Below are 20712 nucleotides of genomic sequence, written 5' to 3' on the forward strand. Positions count from 1 at the left end.
TTGCCCTCCGCAGCCCTGTTGCTGTGCTCTCCTCCGCGGCTCCAAAGCTCGCCCCCTCCGCCACCTGCAGTCTCAACCGGCTTAGGGCCTTCCTAGTGTGAGGAAAGCTTTCCTCCTTCACGGCTCCCTCCCACTGGTGCGGGTCCCGTCCCTATTCTTTTGTCTCTGTTTATTCTTTTTTGTTTTGCCCTACCCAGGTACGTGGGGGTTTCTTGCCTTTTGGGAGGTCTGAGGTCTTCTGCCAGCGTTCAGTAGGTGTTCTGTAGGAGTTGTTCCACGTGTAGATGTATTTCTGGTGTATCTGTGGGGAGGAAGGTGATCTCCGCGTCTTACTCTTCCGCCATCTTCAAGGTCCCCCCCTCAAAATAAATTTTAAAAGATACTCTAAGGAGAAACTTCTCCGGAGGGATCGAATGGGCGCATGTCCCCGGCGCCAGCTGCCCCGGGGCCGCAGTGCCGCCGCGCCGGGTCTGTGCGTGGTCAGCTCGGCCGGCCCCCACCACACCTGCAAGCTGCAGCAGCTGCTTCCCGACATTAAGTTTTAAAAAGAGATGTGGACAGAAACAAAATTTTTTTCTCAATTAGATTTGGGTCCAAGGGTAGAAGGGATACCAAGCTAGGTGTCCAGGAAGTAGCACTACTAAAAGTGACATTTTAAACCTAGTATTTTGAACTTAAGAGCTGCTTACTTAATTAATAATAATTTAATAGATCCAGGAGTGTCTCCCTTGTTATTTCTTTAGAAAGTTATTGGAAATTATTGCAAAGACTTTTAAAAATATATCATAAGGAAATATATTCCAAACCTTGGCCTATATTTTTACAATTAAAATGAGAAATGGGCAACATATGAGTGCTTTGATGTTCCTGTAAGATTGAAATGCTTCTACAGTACTTGAGCCAGGTATTTATTTGTAGGTATTACTCTGAATATTATGCTATTTATTTGTAGGTGTTACTCTGAATATTACTCTGAATATTATGCTCATAATCTTATAATTAATTGTGAATGTTTGTACATTGAAATGGAATCTAGTTTGGGCATAATAAAATTTCATTAGCACTGTGAAGTACATCTTTAGGCTACTGCCTAAACAATATCCTGTCTGTAATCTGAGAGCTAAAATTCTATCAGGGATTTATGTTTAATATTGAGGAGCTTGCTGTTTGTTCAGAGGTAAGTATTCCTGGGAGAGGCAACACTCATCTGTTTTTGGTTATCTGGAGAGCCCTAATCAAAGAAAAATAGTACCTCATAAGCCCTGGGAGAATAGAACAGGAAGTTCAAGTATCCCTAGCTAGCAGGGATTCTATGCCTTTTACTTTTTCTGGGGTGGGTAAAAGCTATTCGATTAAAAAATATAATCTTCCCTGAATACATTCTCCTGTGGCTCTTTCCCTTCTCCTCACACATTTTCTATGGATTTGAAATCCCTTAAACAATGATTTCAGATCCAGTTTTATGCTCTTTGGAGAGTGGGGTAAATTTTCCCTCAAGCTCAGAATTCCAAATGTTTTGTGCTGAGACAGCTATGGTCTAATTCCCAACTCTCTCTAAGATGAGAATGAATCCCAGCTCCCTGCTGGGCAGTCTACCTCTGAATAATGGCTAGCTGGTTGTGAAGTGTGCTTAATACAAGGGCAGAGTTGAGCTTAACTCTATAATGGTTAGACTTCACTGTGGTACCCAATAAAGTTCTGGACACCAACTTTCAGTGGGTGCGAAAAAAAGAAGCTTACATGAAAGGCTTTGTAGATATTTACCTCAGAGAATAGAAGCACTAGGAGTAACAGGTTTTAAATTATTTGAAGATATATCATGTGAAAGAAAAACATTAGACTTTTTCTGTGTGACTACAAAGAATACAATTAAAGACAAGGAATAACTCTTGGTGTCAGCTCAAGATGATGTTGAATGGGATAACTTGGGAAATAGTAAGTTCCTCATTTCTGGAAATCATCAATTTGTGACTTAAAGGATGAGCAGAAAATCAGAGTTAACTAGTTCAATTTACCACAACAAACACAAAACAACTTATGCAAAGGCATTGAGGTATAAAAGATCATGTCTTACTCCTGGAATTGAAATCAGTTTATGGGGTGACTTCATGTGTGTGAGGGGAGTGGGGTGATGGGGAACCCTGGGTGGGGAATCATGATGGCCTTTCACTGCCATGCTAAAAGATTTGCATGTTATTCTCTAAGCAATGGGGAACCATTGAAGAACCTTAAACAGGAGAGGAGAAGCGTCTGATTTACACTTTACAAAGTCTGTTTGGCTGCAATGTGTCAATTGTAGGGAGTTAAGGAAAGTATGAGATAACAGGCTTGAACTAAGATAGGAAAGTGATGCAGTGAGGGTGTCGAGGGGTGGGAAGGAGAATCAATAGGGCTTGGTAACTAATTGAATATGAGGGTTAGTGAAAGAAAATTCTAGAAATACTTGTATTTCTGGAGTAATCAATTTGGTGATATTAATTGATAAAGACGCAAAAGTGGATAGTTTGATATATAGCCCTAGAAATCAAGACAGAAGTCTGAGAATAGTCATCCCCTAGATGGTGTTGGAATAATTAATTTAAAAGGCTCCCCCAGAAGGAATGTGTTGAAAGGGAAGAGCATCAAAGACATTTTTTCGCAGGTAATGTAGAAAAAGGTACTTGCTAAGGAACATGAAGTGTGGACAGAGATAGGAAAACCAAGAGACCAGAGTCTGGGAGAACAGAGAATTCCAGAGAGCCAGGACTGTCAGTTGATACAACAAGGATACAGAACCTACAGACAGATTATGTGGCCGTTAAGTTTCTTTCTGGATGTGATATTTGCAAGAAATACTGGAAATTCATGATCTGTTAGCTGAATATTATTTACTGTCATAATCTTAATACTTGCCTCCTAGTTGGATGGTGTCATTGGTAACACATTGTAAACTGCAGAATATGCATCTCTTTAAAATAGAATGGAGTGTTAGAAACATTTTAAAAATAAGAATATGAATCCCTTTAAAATAAAAATATGAATCCCTTTAGCAGAGTTAACAAATTCCATTCAAGGGATGCCTATCCATTCATTTGTTCATTCACTCTGTAACGATCAATTGTAGGTCTGCTGTGTGGCACTGTGCCTGATATTGTGGTAGGCTTTGGACTTCAAATTTTTAAAAAAAAAATCATGACTCTTTGCTGTGCAAGGATTCACAGTCAATTGGAGAGAAAGTCAATAAATCACTGTCATGTGCAGAAGTGGTAGGACAGAGGTTTGTACAGGTGCCACTGGAGTCTATTGGCAGTTTAACATTGCATGGCCTATAATCCTCCTAAAACAAATGGATAACAGATTTTGAGGCCATTCAAAGGCAACTTATTCAATAATTTGTCTCCTTAGTATATAGTGACTAAGTACAATGAAAATATTATGTTCTGCGATGTCAAGATTCAATTCAATTGTTTCCCACCTTTGCGTCTGGCATTGTACTACCGTAAGAAAATGAAAATCCATTAAGATGCTTTCTCAACTAGACTACTTTCTTCTTGATGAACTATCCATAGAGACAACACTGAATGAGTACTTTTTGGATTAGACTTTTAAATCACTTTACATTTTTCTATTAGTTATAAAATATGAGAGAGGGGAAGGAGAAGGATTTTGTGTATGGGACCATAGTAATAACTCTAATTAAACTGAAAATAATTTAAAATTGCCACCCGCAAATAAGAATATTGGAACCTTACAACATGGTACCTATTTATTAATGCTTTAAGCTTATAGAACACTTTAAAAATCTTTAAGTAAGATATATTACTTACAGCAAAATCAGCCATTCAGTTGAAATGTCATCTAATAATAAAACTCAAATTGCCACATTAAAGCAAAGAAGCCAAAATCTTTAAGTTTATACTAAGCCAGGGAATTCCACTTATATAATGTTTAATATCGAACTTGCTACAGACAAGAGCTAGTTAGCTGTTGAATGTACCTTTAGCTGCTGTGGTTCAGTATTATTGTGTTTAGCTCCTATTACATTGCAATGTTAGACTTCCCTGGTGGCGCAGTGGTTAGGAATCCACCTGCCAATGCAGGTGACAGCGGTTCGAGCCCTGGCCTGGGAAGATCCCACATGCCGCAGAGCAACTAAGCCCGTGTGCCACAACTACTGAGCCTGTGCTCTAGAGACCGCGAGCCACAAATACTGAAGCTCATGCGCTCTAGGGCCCGTGCTCTGCAACAAAGAGAAGCCACTGCAATGAGAAGCGCGCGCACGGCGACAAAGATTAGCCCCCGCTTGCCACAACTAGAGAAAGCCCACAGGCAGCAAGGAAGACTCAATGCAGCCAAAAATAAATAAATTAATTAATTTTTTAAAAATTGCAATGTTGGCTTCCCATGATTTATGGTCGGATTAGCCCAAAGTCAATAAAGGGCTGTTCTGCTGAGGTTCTGCTTACTGTTGGCTATTTTACCTTTAACTTTTATTGCTTATTCTCTTCTGGTGGCAAATATATTTTACCTTTACCTTGCATCTCCTATTCTCTTTCTAGTCCTGTTAAAGGAAAACTAGGAGTGAGAGAGAGAGAGAGAGACAGACAGACAGACAGACTAGGTAATACCAGGCAGTGTAAATTCATTTTCAAAGGATGTTTGCAAATAATCGAATGCAATCGCTGTGTTGCAACTTTAAAATACCCTATTCTTGAAAGGGCTGTTTGAGTAATTGTGGGGAGAGTTGATTTGTTCAGCCTGTTTCTAGGATTCATAACTGAGACGCTTTTATTCTATCTTGAAATAAAATTGAATATTCTCAACAGACACTTTGGCTGACAAATAAATTTAAATCAGGTATCATGATTAGAAATTTCAGCCTCCAACTTCAGTTACAACATGTGATCGATTTGTGAAATTACGGAAGGAAAATGTCTGCCAGACAGCCAACCATTGTTTGAGATTAAATTTCAGAAATGAAATCAACTTGTTGAGAGTACCCCTTCATATATAATACAGATGTGAACTCTCTGCCTCCACGTTATGACTTTGAAGATTCCTTATATGAGCTGTACGGGAATTCCCTTATGAATAAAGCTTATGATAAAAGCTGTTAACCGTGACTTTTAGACAAATTCACGTTTCACCTATGTAATGGTCTAAGGAGACCCTGTTCAGTGAAACTGTATCTCATCACTATATATAATACCAAAGGTATCATAAGATGAAAGAAAAATGTTCATATCAGTGGATTAAAAAAATCTAAGGTAGAAGTTCAGTTGACCCTTGAACAACAGGGGTTTGTACTGCACAGGTCCACTTATATGTAGATTGTTTTCAATAATACTACATGATCCGTGGTGGGTTGAATCTGTGGATGTGGAACTGTCTGTGCAGATTTTCGACTGCACAGGGGTGGGCACCACAACCCCCTCATTGTTCGAGGGTCAACTGTATTTTCAGTAGTATTGTAATCTCTCACTATGGGTAGAAGTATTTTTGGTAACAGTAATGGTAACCTCTCACTAAGGATTTAGCCTTCTGGAAGTTACAGAAAGATGGAGACATTGTCAGGATGGATCAGGTATTTTTTAACTCTCCATTTCACCCAGCATGGCCCCTTGTAGTTCCTGTGCAGTCAGTGTTAAGTCTACCCAGCTTGTCAAGGTTTCACAAGGCCTTATAAACTTGACAGCCTTCTCCCATGTCTTCCATTCTTGATTCTCTTGGCCTTACTCCCACATGTGTACACCAACTCCATCTCATGATGCATGCTTACATAGTGTGCTCAGCTCCTCCAGAGTCCTCCTCGGTCGAATTTGCTAAGAGGAGGATGAGATATTAGTGACACCATCCTGTGCTTGTGCATAATTAAGTGGGGTGTCACTCCCGTTGAGTCTCGCTGATAATTTATGGACAGTTTCCTTTTTCTTCACCCTTCTATGAGTTCACATATCTTTTGCTTTGGAATAGGCATACCTGATTCTCCAGGGTGTTTCCCTTTTTTTCTCTTTTTATCTAGCACACAGTGAGAACTCTATAAACCAACCATGAAGGTAGACTAATCCCTGTTCAAAAGGCAGATGTCAGCTACCTCTTTATAGGCTTTACGAGAGGAATGGTCACATTGAGAGAGCGTCTCTTTCAAGTTCCACTAGAAAGAATTTCAAGACGTGTTGTAACTCTTGCTTAGTCATCAGATGATCTTGTTTATAACAGGGTAGTAAAGTATAGGAATTGTGTGTTTAGAAAGTCAGAAAGTCAAGAGCAAGGTGTGATGATTAATCTTATGTGTACACTTATCTGGGCCACAGTGCCCAGATATTTGGTCAAACATTTTTTGGGATGTTTCTAGGAGGGTGTTCTTAGATGAGATTTACATTTGAATTGGTGGACTTGAGTAAAGCAGATTACCCTCCATAATGTGGGTGGGCCTCATCCAATTAGTTGAAGTCCTGAATTGAACAAAAGTCTGACCTCTATCCTATCAGTTCTGTATTTCTAGAGAACCTTGACTAATACACTTGAGTATTTTAATATTTGCAACAGTATTCAAAAATGGATGAAAGATACAAAATAGCAGTAATAATAATATGGGTAATAACAATACCTTTCTTTTGCTGAGTGACAACTTTTGCCAGGTACTGTGCTATATTATTTAGATAAAATATGTCTCATAATTACCATAACTGACATTGTCAGTCTTATTCTTTAGTACAGATGAGGAAAAAAAGGCTCAAATAGATTAAGTAACTTTCCTGAAACTACATAATTATTAAGTGACAAAGATCAAACACAGATCTGTCTGATTTGAAAGTTTATACTGTTTCTAATTAAATATATTGTTTCCTAAGTGTAAAAACTCTAGATGCCATATAATCATCATGATGTGAATATATCTTCTACAATATTTTCTCAGAAAGTTTTGACTAATATTGACATGACTATCATGTGTTTCTTCAAATATTATGACTACATAGTTGATACTCTTAGAAGAAATGCTGTCAATATTCATATTCAAAACAGTGTGTGTGTGTGTGTGTGTGTGTTTGTATGTGAGTATAGTTTTCCATACACAATTACAAGGGTCAAAGAACTAGATCGACCAATACGAATCAAGGCATTTCTACACTTAGAAGCCAGATAAAAGGCTGGTAGTACTTTTCACAAAGTATTCTGTGAGGAATTGGCAGCTTTCATGGGGGAAACAAACCATCCCTCAAGATTCATCCATTATACCCACCCACAGGGGAGAATTTTTTGAACTGAGATGAAAACAAGGGAAAAAGTCTTATGTATTTGATGAAGCAAGGAGCTCTTGAACCAGCTATCGGCATGCAGAATTATAATGATTCCACCAATATTAAAATGAGAATCTCTGGAGACTAGAGTTTCATTATAAATAACTTAAGTAACATTCCCTAGGACTTTCAATTGCCAACAGTTTCCATTGTTTTTGCTTAGTAGAAAGTTGTACAAAGTTTATCTATAGTTGTAATTTAGTGACTTTTAGGCATTCATTTTAGGCACCCATATAATATCCCCTTTTGATTAAGTTTTTAAGTTAAACATTTTGACTTGGAATTCTGGAATTTTCCAATGCTGTTTGTAGACTCTCTTTCCTAAGATTTTAGGTATTGTACTTCATTTTGATGCTGTTATGATATAGCTTCACCAGGTATTTTTTCCAGTTATTAAAATATTATTGAATATCTACCATATGTCAGGCTCTATGCAAACTCTGGCAATACATAAATGAAAAAGACATAGTCTTTGCCCAGGAGAAATTTCCTGGGCAAAGAAAAGTAGGATGGACTCTGTATTAATAGAGGACTATTATATAATAGGATGGACTCTGTGTTAATCAGACTAGGCTAAACAGGAAAAATATAAAAACAAGCTTAACGTCAGTAGTTTAAAACCACAAAGGTTTATCTCTTACTCAGGCTATATCTCCATCATAGGTGGCCTGTGGTGCCAATTTTCAGTCCTCTTCATTCCAGAACCAAGGAGGAAGTGCTGACATAACCTGGTGTATTGTTGGTCATCATGCTAGAGGGAAAGATAATTCTGGAGGGTTTTGCACTATCAATTATATGATCATCCCTGAGGCAACAAATATGATGACAATCCTTGGTCAAAACTGTAATACACTCAACTGCAGGGGATTCAAGAAGTTGAATCTCTGTTTAGGTTACAGTTTTAGATGGTGACATATGAAGATCCTGAACTCACCTCCTCCCATGAACACACTGAGTCTATAGTTACATATGAAGCAATTTCTTCTGAACCAACTCTAAAGGCTGGCTGAGCAACTCCTACACATTGGGCAAATTAGAAAAAAAAAAAAAAACATATCAAAGTAAGTAGAAGAGGCTGGGACACAGTCTCACCATAAACCCTACCTCCAGCACAGCAACTCACAATGGGAGGGAACTCAAACCTTGGAGCTTCTCTCTGAAGCTCCATAAGACCCACAAGGCTGTAGAGAACTGAGGAATGGCTCTTAAAAGGCTTGCACACTTGGACTTACCTGCTCTAAGGTCCAGTGCAGAGGCTGAAGATTGCACCCAGACGTTAAGTGAAAGAGGCTCATTTGCTCATATTAAAGTGTCTGCCTGAGGGGCAAGCATCTAATTTAACACACACATTTAGGTGCCTGCTGGAATATTCATCAGGGATGGAGGATGATAACATCATCTTCATGCTCTCCTTCTGCCTTGCTTCAGCTGTCAGGTGCCATGTTTGTTTCTTTTTTTCCCTTATGGCTGCCATCTTTACACTCCTTCTCTGCCATGCTCCAGAGTGCCAATATCCCCTAGAAGAGAGCTTTTACATGCATCTGATGTCCTGGTTTTGTCTGGTGCCCTGGTTTTTGCTGCTGCCACCCAGGGGACATGCCTTGATCACCTGGCACTGGAGGCTAGGGGACTTACATTTCCTGGTCCCATAAGATTGTAACAATCAGAGTAACAGTTCTTGACAAGCTTTTACCCCCAGGGCACTGCACAGGTAGCAGACTAAAACACAGCCCCAGTCTCTCAATTTTTGAGACAGCCACCCAGGGAACACTTCCAGGTCTGGTGGCCAACAGAGCTTACACTTGTGGTCCACAGAACTGTACATATTTGCATACTTTAAAAACTGATGCCTGAGAGTCTGGCTTACATTCAGCCTGAATCTTGGTACTTCCTAAGAACCCCACTTTGGGACACTGGCCAGTAGTGGTACACCATTAAGTACTGGGAGCTAATACAAATAAAATAGACTGCTTGGACAATCACAAAGGTTTGAGAGACAACCAAGAGCTAGGACAGGGTTGAGAGATAAGGCTTATCTCTTAAATGAGGCCACTCCTTCAAGACTGGGAGAGTTGGTTGTTTCATTTGATGTGTAGAAACCAACACAGAGTCAAAAAAAATGAGGAATCAGAGGAATATGTTCCAAATGAAAGAACAAGATAAAACTTCAGAAAAAAATACCTTAGTGGAGGGCTTCCCTGGTGGCACAGTTGTTGGGAGTCCACCTGCCAATGCAGGGCACATGGGTTCGTGCCCCAGTCCAGGAGGATCCCACATGCCGTGGAGTGACTGGGCTTGTAAGCCATGGCCACTGAGCCTGTGCGTCTGGAGCCTGTGCTCTGCAACAGGAGAGGCCACAGCAGTGAGAGGCCCGCGTACCGCAAAAAAAACAACAAAACCTTAGTGGAATGGAGATAAGTAACTTATCTGGTAAAGAATTCAAAGTAATAGTATTAAAGATGGTCACTGAACTTGGGAGAGGAATAAATGAACATGGAGAGAATCTCAACAAAGACATAGAAAATATAAAAAGTACCAAATAGAAGTCACAGGACTAAGGCCTATAATAACTGATCTGAAAGATACACTACAGGGGTTCAACAGCAGACTAGAGGAAGCAAAAAAGGGCCAGTGAACTTGAGAACAGAGCAGTGGGGCACACCCAATCAGAGGAGCAAAAAGAAAAAAAAAGAATGAAAAAAATGTCAAGATAGCTTAAGGAACTTACGGGACAATATCAAGCAGACTAACACTGGCATTATGGGATCCTAGAAGGAAAAAAAAGGGGGAAGAAAGCTTATTTGAAAAAATAATGGCTGAAATCCTCCCTAACCTGGAGAAGGAAACAGACACATTCAGGAAGCCCGGAGAGTTTCTAATTAGATGAAAACCAAATAACCCAATCTATACACATTATAATTAAAATGTCAAAAGTTAAAGACAAGGAGAGAATCTTAAAAGCAGCAAGAGAAAAGCAACCTGTTATGTAAAGGAACCCCCACAAAACTATCTGCAGTTTTCTCAGCAGAAAGGAAGTGGCATGAAATTTTCCAAGTGCTGTGCTGAAAGAAAAAAAAAAAAATACCATCCAAGAACACTCTACTTGGCAAAGTTATCATCAGAACTTCATTAGCAAGGACTAATGAAGTTCATTATTAAACTGGCCTTACAAAAAATGTTAAAGGGACTTCTTGAAAGTGAAAAGAAGGAGCACTAATTAGTAACAAGGAAACATATAAATGTATAAATCTCACTGGTAAAAGGTAAATATATATAAAGGGTAGTGAATTAATTACTTATAAAGTTATTACTTAGAATAAAAGATAAAAGTAGTAAAAATAACTGTAACTACAACAATTAGTTAAGGGATACACAAGATAAAAGGATGTATAATGTGACATCAAAAACACAAAATGTGGGGTGGGAGAATAAAAATGTAGAGCTTTAGCTGTATTTGTTCTTAAGTTGTTATCAACTTAAAATAGAGAATTATAAATGTAAGTTGGTATATGTAAGCCTCAAGGTAACTGCAAAGCAAAAACCTACAGACAAAGAGAAAGGGATCTGAGGACATCACTAAAGAAAGTCATCAGATTACAAAGGAAGAGGGCAACAGAAGAAGAAATTAACAGAGAGGAACTACAAAATAGCCAGAGAAAAATAACAAAATAACAGTAAGTCCATACCTACCAATAATTAAATATAAATGAATTAAATTTTCCAACCAAAAGATATAGAGTGGCTGAATGGATTAAAAAAAAGAAAAAAAGAGGACCCATCTATATGTTTACTACAAGACTCACTTCAGATGTAAGGACACGCACAGACTGAAAGTGAAGGGATGAAAAAAATTCCATGCAAATGGAAACCAAAAGAGAGTTGGGGTAGCTATATTTATATCAGACAAAATAGACTTTAAGCCAAAGACTGTAACTGGAGACAAAGAAGATCATATATACTAATAAAAGGGTCAATGTAACAAGAGGATATAATATTTGTAGATATTTATGTACCCAACATAGGAGCACCTAAATATATAAAGTCAATATTAACAGACCTAAAGAGAGAAATAAACAGCAATGAGATAAAAATAGGGGTCTTCAATACCCCATTTTCATCAATAGATAGATCATCCAGATAGAAAATCTATAAGAAAACATTGAACTTAATCTGCCCATTAGACCACTTGGACTTAATAGACATTTATAGAACATTCCATCCAAAAACAGAATACACATTCTTCTTAAGTGCACATGGACTATTGTCCAAGATAGATCATATGTTAAACAAGTCTGAATACATTTAAAAAGATTGAAATCATACCAAGCACCTTTTCTGACCGCAATGGTATGAATAAAGAAATCACCTACAAGAAGAAAACTAGAAATTCACAAATATGTGGAGATTAAACAATATGCCAATGAACAACTGATAAGTCAAAGAAATCAAAATAGAAATTAAAAAATATGTTGAGACAAACAGAAACGGAAATATAACCAACCAAAACTTATGAGATGCAGCAAATCAATTCTATGACGGAAGTTCACAGCAATTAACATCTACATTAAGAAACAAGAAAAATCTCAAAAAACCTAACGTTACCCCTCAAGGACCTAGGTAAAAAAGAACAAACTAAGCCCAAAGTTAGTAGAAGGAAGGAACTAACAAGATGCAGAAATAAATGAAAAAGAGACTAAAAGACAATAGAAAAGATCAATGAACTAAGAGAGATTGAGAGAACAATATCAGTTATAATTTTATCAAAAAGAATAAAATACCTAAAATAAATTTAACCAAAGAAGTGGAAGACCTGTACACTGAAAACTCTAAGATATTGATAAAAAGAAATTGAAGAAGATGCAAATAAATGGAAAGATATACCATGCTCATGTGTTGGAAGAATATTGTTGAAATGTCCATATTACCCAAAGCAATCTATAGGTTTAATGCAATCCCTATTAAAATTCTAATGGCATTTTTCACAGAAATACAACAAACAATTCTAAAGGTTGTCTGGAATCAAAACAAAAGACCCCAAACCAAATAAAGCAATCTTGAGAAAGTAGAACAAAGCTGGAGGCATCATGCTTCCTGATTTCAAACTGTATTACAAAATTATAGTAATCAAAACAATACGGTGTGGCCATAAAAACAGACACATAGATAACTGGAACAGAATAGAGAGCCCAAAAATAAACTCATGCATATATACCCAGTTAATTTACAACAAAGGAGCCAAAAATATACAATGGGAAAAGGATGATCTCTTCAATAAATTGTGATAGGAAAATTGGACAGCAACATGCAAAAGAATACATACATAGATAAAAATTAACTCAGAATGGATTAAAGACCTCAATGTTAGACCTAAAACCATAAAACTTCTAGAAGAAAACATAGACAGTAAGCTCCTTGACAATAGCCAAGATTTGGAAACAACCTAATTGTCCATCATTGGATGAATGGATAAAGAAAATGTACATACATGTGTATGTACATAGATACACACAAACACTTATATACATATATATATATACATATATACACACATACAAACATATATACAGATACAATCATACAATGGAATATTCAGCCATAAAAAGAAGGAAATCTTGCCATTTGGGACAACATGGATGAACCTTGACAGCATTATGATAAGTGAAATAAGTTAGACAGGGAGTGACAAATACCATATGATCTCTCTTACATGTGGTATCTAAAAAAACCCCAACCACCGAGCTCATAGATACAGATACAGACAACAGATTGGTGGTTGCCAGAGATGGGGATTGGGAGTGGGCAGAATGGGTAAAGGATCAAAAAGTACAAACTTCCAGTTATAAACAAGTCATGGAGATGTGATGTACATCATGGTGACTACAGTTAATACTGTAGTGCTTATTTGAAAGTTGCTAAGAAAGTAAATCTTCAAAGTTCCCATAATAAGAAAAAAAATTGTAACTGTGTATGTGATGGATGTTAACTAAACTTATAGTGGGGATCAGTTCCCAATGTATACAAATATTGAATCATTATGTTGTGTACCTGAAACTAATGTTATATGCTATATATCAATTATACCTAAATGAAAATATTTAAAAACATTTTTTAAAGAAGTAATATCTTTCTATATGCCTAGAGGATGTTTTTCATGTGTGCAGTTTGGCACTCTCTATGTAAATTTGGGGGATTTTTTACTCTATGTGTAGTACCTATCAGTAGACATGGTATAACAAAATCATATCTAAATTATTAATTTCTTAATCATTTATTGAACTTATAGTCAATGCCTGTCATTGTGTCAGGAACTAGATATCCAAAGACAAATATAGGAACAATATTTCTGCTGAATGGAGGTGCCTCTTCTAATTACATATTGTCTTGTCCTATGTACAGTAGAAGTTTTGACATTTTTTTCTGGCTACTTTCTCTTCAGGCTACATTCCCCTTATATCTATCAGATAAAAGATTACTTTGGAAAGGGCAATCTTCTGAGAAGATATGTAAGGCAAGCAAGTAGTTTAAAAAGTTGTCATCTTAAATCATCTGTGCCTAAAAGATGTGACTTTAATAAGAAAAGAAAACTGTTACAACACCAAAGAAAATAATCTCATTCTTTAGTCACAACATATACAACAGAGCTAAGAAGTATAGTCATAAAAACATTGTGGAGCTCTATGCCTAGATGCTTAGCCTAATATGTAAGCAAAGAAGCTTTGTTCCTTGGGAGGGGAGTGAGCAATGATCTATGTTTAATTTAGTAGGACTTTTGCATGAAAAAAACCTGGCACTAATTGCTGAAGACTCTAAGAAGACTTCAAGAGTTCTATTAGCTTTGCCTTAACCACTCTCAGTGGATACATTGTCAGGAGCTACTGTCTGTCTGTTTTTACAACGGGTCCCCTTTGCTTCAGTGAGAAACTGCTGCTGTGTTCTGTTGAGAACATCTTCAAGGATGGTGTAATGATTAAGAAACCAACCCTCTAGAGTTAGGTTACTTGAGTTCACATCCTGATTCAGAGTAGCTAGTGGCTTTGAGCAAGTTGCTTTACATCTGTGTTCCTCAATTTGCACATCTGTGGAATTAGGGCAACAATATACTCACCACATAGGTTCCTTACTTAGATTAAATGAGTTAATATTTGTAAAGCACTTAAAACAGTTCTTGGCCAAGTGTAAGGGCTATATGTACTTGTTAAGTAAAATATATAAATCAAGCAAGAATAGGCTTATATATTGGGCCAGTTTTCTCATAACTCAAACATGAATATTATTATTCCACAGGAGTCAGTCTTGTTAAATAATTACTGTTGTAGAGGCTTCTCAAGACTTCCTTTACCACCTCCATTCGCATTTAAACAAGGGCTTTAAAGAGTAAACACAGGTTCCTTGAGGTTGGACTGTCTGTATCCATTCCCTTTTGGATTAGCTACAGAAATTCATCCTAAACCATGGAGATGGAATAGGTGGATTCCAGTGCCTGTAATGGCCACAGGATCTGGGCCATACCAGTTACCTATCACAGATGGGCCTGGTGGGAACTTTTGTAGTAATCACTTGTAAAGGTACCTTTCCCAGGTTTATGCTGCAGGAACAGAAACAGTTTCTCCTTTCGTGGATTTTCAGCAACTTCTTTTGAGGACTTATTGAAGCTACAAAGTGAAGGAGGCAGTTTTTTTTTCTGACCATTGCAATCATTGACATATACTTCACTGGTATTTTTATATCCACTGGTACAGTTCAAAGACGGACCCACAGAAAGTATCCCTTTATGGTTAAAATGTTAACTTGAGAGGGAGGATGTTATGTTGGGGTATACGTGCTGGGTTGTTCGGGGCGGGGGGCGTTCATTTAAATTTTTTGTAGTTGTTTGCCTGTAGCAATTTAAGGTGGGGTTAGCTAGGAGTAGTTAGTGCAGCAGTAAAGGACAGTTTTATTGAAGGCTGAGCTACCCTTGCCCATTTTGCTCTTGCTAATACAACATTAATGCTCTTACTAAATCACAAAAACACCACGTGGAAACTGATACAGAAAGTGTTTACAGATATTCAGCAATTAGCAGAGGCCGCTAATTCCTATTTATGGAATAACAAGTAAAACCTAATTGATTTTTTTGTAACCCCAGTACATTTCAGACAAAATGTTTTATACGTAAGTTTTTGGTCTCAGGAAATAAAAACTTCTGTTAGATCTTATGTACATAATGTACCTTCTTTATAATTTATACTTGCTGTAATATAACCTTTGAAAATAAAGCAGATGTGGCACAGGAAATGCATAGCATTGGAAAAGACAATCATAACATCAAAGAGCCAGAAATATGTTCACACTTAATGCCTTATTATATAGTTAGAGTTCATATTTTATGAGTGGAATAATGAGAATAATCTTGAGTAGCTAAACTTTTGTTTTTTAAAATATTTATTTCAAGTACTGCTTGAAAGTGTTTGTTAGGATTTATTGTATTCTCACTACAGGCATTATTGCATTTAACCTTCGCAGTAGTGTGAAGAGATAGATAGGGATTATCTGCATGTGTAGGGAAGAAAACTGAGGGTTTTTGGTAGTGAAATAACAGGGCCACACAGCTGATGAATAGCTAACTCAAGATAAGCCCATGCCTTGCTGATGTTCTTAACGACATGCTCTTAACCATTGCTTATAATACTGCCTGCCTGATTCTCTGAAAATCCTAAATTCATCATTTTCTTCATCATCATCAGCAGCAGATGAATATTCAGTATGAGTCAAACATATTACCTCTTAGACAACTTTTAATTATTCATGGTAAAGAAAATATTTTTAAATTAGGGGAAATTGAAATTCATAGACAAGTTTAGGCAAAATTGGGGGAATTTCCATTATAATAGAATTTTCAATCATAAACTAATAGAAATAACCAAAAAATTCAGTAAATGAACCCTATACTTAAGAGAGTATTAGTAATTAGTTTTGAAATAGATCTAAATTTTGTTAGAAGCCTCTTTGCCTTCTTATTATAACAAGTCTTTTATCTCAAAGGTAATAGTCTATGCCATGGCTTTAATTGATTCTCAGAGTTCATGATCTTGGATTACAATACTAGTAATATTATTGTCAGTTTTTCACATTACAACCTCTGGGTCTCATCTTTATGATGGATAAGTTGAAGAAGTTAGTACAGAGCTATATCTAGGAACCCTTCTTCAATGCCAGCCTTAAAAATTTATTAGCAACTTGATGTGATTTAATGGGTTTCAGAAACGTTTTATGCTTCAAGGTATGTTCCTTTTTTTGCCTGAATTCCAGTGGCTCATATTCTTATATCAAGAGAGTCACTCATTCATAGCTTGAAGATTTCAACATTCAGGAGTTATTTACCAAAATTCAAATTTCTACAATAAGGGTAATGACTCTATGTAGGTGATAATATAATTTATTGTCCATATTAGGACTTATTTGCAGGATAGACCCAACAGGAAGTCAGGACAACAGGTGTAAAATAGGAGTATCCAAGGCAAACTGGAAAATATAGTCACCCCAAGTGTAAGTAACTATTAATTAATTTCTTTTTTAGCATTAGATGAAAGTAAGTTTGGAGAGAAGACTCAATCTAAACATGATTATAATGCAGAGGTACTATGTGGGTAAATACCAAAGATAAATTTCAAATGTTACATGATTTGTTGCATGACTAATCAACACCAAGTTCATTGTTAAAACAACCCACGTAACTTGACTTCCACTTTTAGTAATGGGTATTTTGTAATATAGTTAAAGTACGCCTTCTTCTCCCCTTCCCCCAAAAGGAGATTGAAGAGCTTAACAAAATATAAGGTAGTATACTTGGAGGCTTTGAAAAGCCAACAAGAAAGTGAAGAGCTTCTTGTCCAGAATATAGGGGAGGATGAAGACCAAGAGAGATTAGTCCATTACTAAACCCATGAAGGTTATTGTCAGTGTTAGAGAGAGTACAAAAGAAAGAAGTCAGAAGAGGAGAGGAAAAAGGAATCTAGAACAAGTGGAATAAATAGCAAGTACTTGGTAGTTAGTAACCCAAATTTATCAGTGATTATATCAAATGCAAGTGGCCTAAATGATCCAGTTATAAGACAAATCCAAGGATTGTCAATCTGGATCAAAAATTCAAAACAAATATATGCTATTTAACAGGGGCTCCTCTGAAATATAAAAATAAAGGAAAACTGAAAATTTTTTAAAATGGAAAATATACACTATGCAAACACTAACCTAAAGAAAGCCAATGTAATAATACTAGTACTAAAGAAGAATTTGTGACAAAAGTTATTGCTAAGGAGGGACATTTCCCAATGATAAAAGGTTTAATTCCTCATGATACCAAGAAACTACATGATAAGTGACTTTGCATACATTAGGGATTGCACGCTACTTCCATTTTTACTAGAATAAGTAAAAATAACATTAAGTTCTCACTATCATCAAGTGATATCATCAAGTGATATTATAAGCACTTAATACATATTAGTTCACTTAATCTTCACAGCCACCCCATGAGATAGGCTTGATTATTATCTTCATTTTACAAATGAGGAGATTGAGAAATGAAGAAGTTGCCCAAAGTTACATAGCTAATAAGCAATGGAGCTGGAATGAACCCAGGTAGTCTAGCCCCTAAGTTATGAGAATAAATATTTGAGTAGGAAAAGCATAAATGGATCAAATAATTTTTGGCTTTTCCTCTGGTACACATTTCAAATGAGTTTGCCATGGATGGAGTAACACCTACGATATTCTTTTCCCTGTGCTTCAGATTTAGTTTAGATTCTTCTCCATCTCTGCCTTTCAGAATCCTCTAGAAACAGAGATATGGCATTTTTTTCTCATGACCGAACTCACATTTCTCCTTAACTTCAATATCTCAAGAACAGCTGAATAGTAGGGGGGAAGGGACATCCCTTCAAAGCTTTTCTCATAGAAAATGGAGGGATGAGTGACCTTCCTCTTCTAGATTGGTTTTCTATACTAGGGGATGTCTCAATTTAGCTGGAGTATAAGTGAATGTAAGTCATGTATTCAGGAATTCTTTGCCACCAGTCAGTGGAAAACATTTGCCAAGAAAAGCCGCTGCTTCCCCTGTGCGTGCACACACACTCACTCACTACCCACTCCTCCCTTAAAACTTTGGAAGACTTCACTGTATAAACAGAAAGAACAGTAGCTTCCAGGGCTTATGAAAAGAAGTCATTGTGGTCTCTTTCAGATATCCATTTAGGTTCTATCCAGTTCCAAATTCCAGGAATGAAGCTTCTGAAGGGAGGAGGATTTGAAGCCATGTGTGTTCCTGGTCACTTCCGTGTGGTTCCTTTTTGTGCGCCCATGAGAACAAGGACCATATCTGAGTTTGCCCACTTTTATCTTAGTAACATGTGAGCAACAACAACACTTGCTGAATAAACAAACAAATAGATGAACAAATGAAAGTACACCTCTGACCTCATCTACTACCACTCTCCTCCCTGCTTACTCCAGTGCCACACCTTGCCCCTTTTACTTTTCTTGTCTCAGCTCATTTGCACATGCTGTTCCTTCTGCCTGAAATGCTCTCCCCCTAGCTGTCAGCTTGATGGCTGTCTTATCTATGTAGGTTTTTACTGAAGTGTCACTTTCGCAGCAAGTCTTCCCCATCTATGCTAACTGAACTTGCACATCCCTGCTTCAAAAATCCCTTTCTCTTGACTTTACTTTTCTCTTGGCATGGCCTAACATAACTTATTATATTCTTTCCTTTTTTAAAATTTTATTTATTTTTTTATACAGCAGGTTCTTATTAGTCATCCATTTTATACATATCAGTGTATACCTGTCAATCCCAATCTCCCAATTAATCACACCACCACCACCTCCCGCCGCTTTCCCTCTTTAGTGTCCATACGTTTGTTCTCTACATCAGTGTCTCAATTTCTGCCCTGCAAACCAGTTCATCTGTACCATTTTCCTAGGTTCCACATATATGTGTTAATATACAATATTCGTTTTTCTCTTTCCGACATACTTCACCCTGTATGACAGTCTTTAGATCCATCCACATCTCTACAAATGACCCAATTTTGTTCCTTCTTATGGCTGAGTAATATTCCATTGTATATATGTACCACATCTTCTTTATGCACTCATCTGTCGATGGGCATTTAGGTTGCTTCCATGACCTCGCTATTGTAAAGAGTGCTGCAATGAATGTTGGGGTCCCTGTCTTTTTGAATTATGGTTTTCTCTGGGTATATGCCCAGTAGTGGGATTGCTGGGTCATATGGTAACTCTATTTTTAGTTCTTTAAGGAACCTCCATACTGTTCTCCATAGTGGCTGTATCGATTTACATTCCCACCAACAGTGCAAGAGGGTTCCCTTTTCTCCACACCCTCTCCAGCATTTGTTGTTTGTAGATTTTCTGATTATGCCCATTCTAATTGGTGTGAGGTGTTACCTCATTGTAGTTTTGATTTACATTTCTCTAATAATTAGTGATGTTGAGCAGCTTTTCATGTGCTTCTTGGCCATCTGTATGTCATCTTTAGAGAAATGTCTATTTAGGTCTTCTGCCCATTTTTGGATTGGGTTGTTTGTTTTTCCAATATTGAGCTGCATAAGCTGTTTATATATTTTGGAGATTAATCCTTTGTTGATTCGTTTGCAAATATTTTCTCCCATTTTGAGGGTTGTCTTTTCATCTTGTTTATGGTTTCCTTTGCTGTGCAAAAGCCTTTAAGTTTCATTAGGTCCCATTTGTTTGTTTTTGTTTTTATTTCCATTATTCTAGGAGGTGGATCAAAAAAGACCTTGCTGTGATTTATGTCAAAGAGTGTTCTTCCTATGTTTTCTTCTAAGAGTTTTATAGTGTCTGCTTTTCCATTTAGGTCTCTAATCCATTTTGAGTTTATTTTTGTGTATGGTGTTAAGGAGTGTCCTAATTTCATTCTTTTCCATGTAGCTGTCCAGTTTTCCCAGCACCACTTCTTGAAGAGACTGTCTTTTCACTATTGTATGTCCTTGCCTCCTTTGTCATAGATTAGTTGACCATAGGTGCATAGGTTTATCTCTGGGCTTTCTATCTTGTTCCATTGATCTATATTTCTATTTTTGTGCCATATTGTCTTGATTACTGTAGCTTTGTAGTATAGTCTGAAGTCAGGGAGTCTGATTCCCCCAGCTCCGTCTTTTCCCTTCAAGACTGCTTTGGCTATTTGGGGTCTTTTGTGTCTCCATATGAATTTTAAGATTTTTTGTTCTAGTTCCATAAAATATGCCATTGGTAATTTGATAGGGGTTGCACTGAATCTGTAGATTGCTTTGGGTAGTCATTTTCACAATATTGATTCTTCTAATCCAAGAACATAGTATATCTCTCCATCTGTTGGTGTAATCTTTAATTTCTTTCATCAGTGTCTTATAGTTTTCTGCATGCAAGTATTTTG

At 37.0% G+C, this 20712-nt stretch overlaps 1 protein-coding gene across 4 annotated transcripts in view; it reads left to right on the forward strand.

The window, feature by feature from the left end:
* The window catches only part of TAFA2 (TAFA chemokine like family member 2), a 551710-nt gene that overhangs the window by 505652 nt on the left and 25346 nt on the right, over nt 1-20712 (forward strand). The window lies entirely within an intron of this gene.

Source organism: Globicephala melas, chromosome 10 (assembly GCF_963455315.2).
Source record: "Globicephala melas chromosome 10, mGloMel1.2, whole genome shotgun sequence".
NCBI classification, from domain to species: domain Eukaryota; kingdom Metazoa; phylum Chordata; class Mammalia; order Artiodactyla; family Delphinidae; genus Globicephala; species Globicephala melas.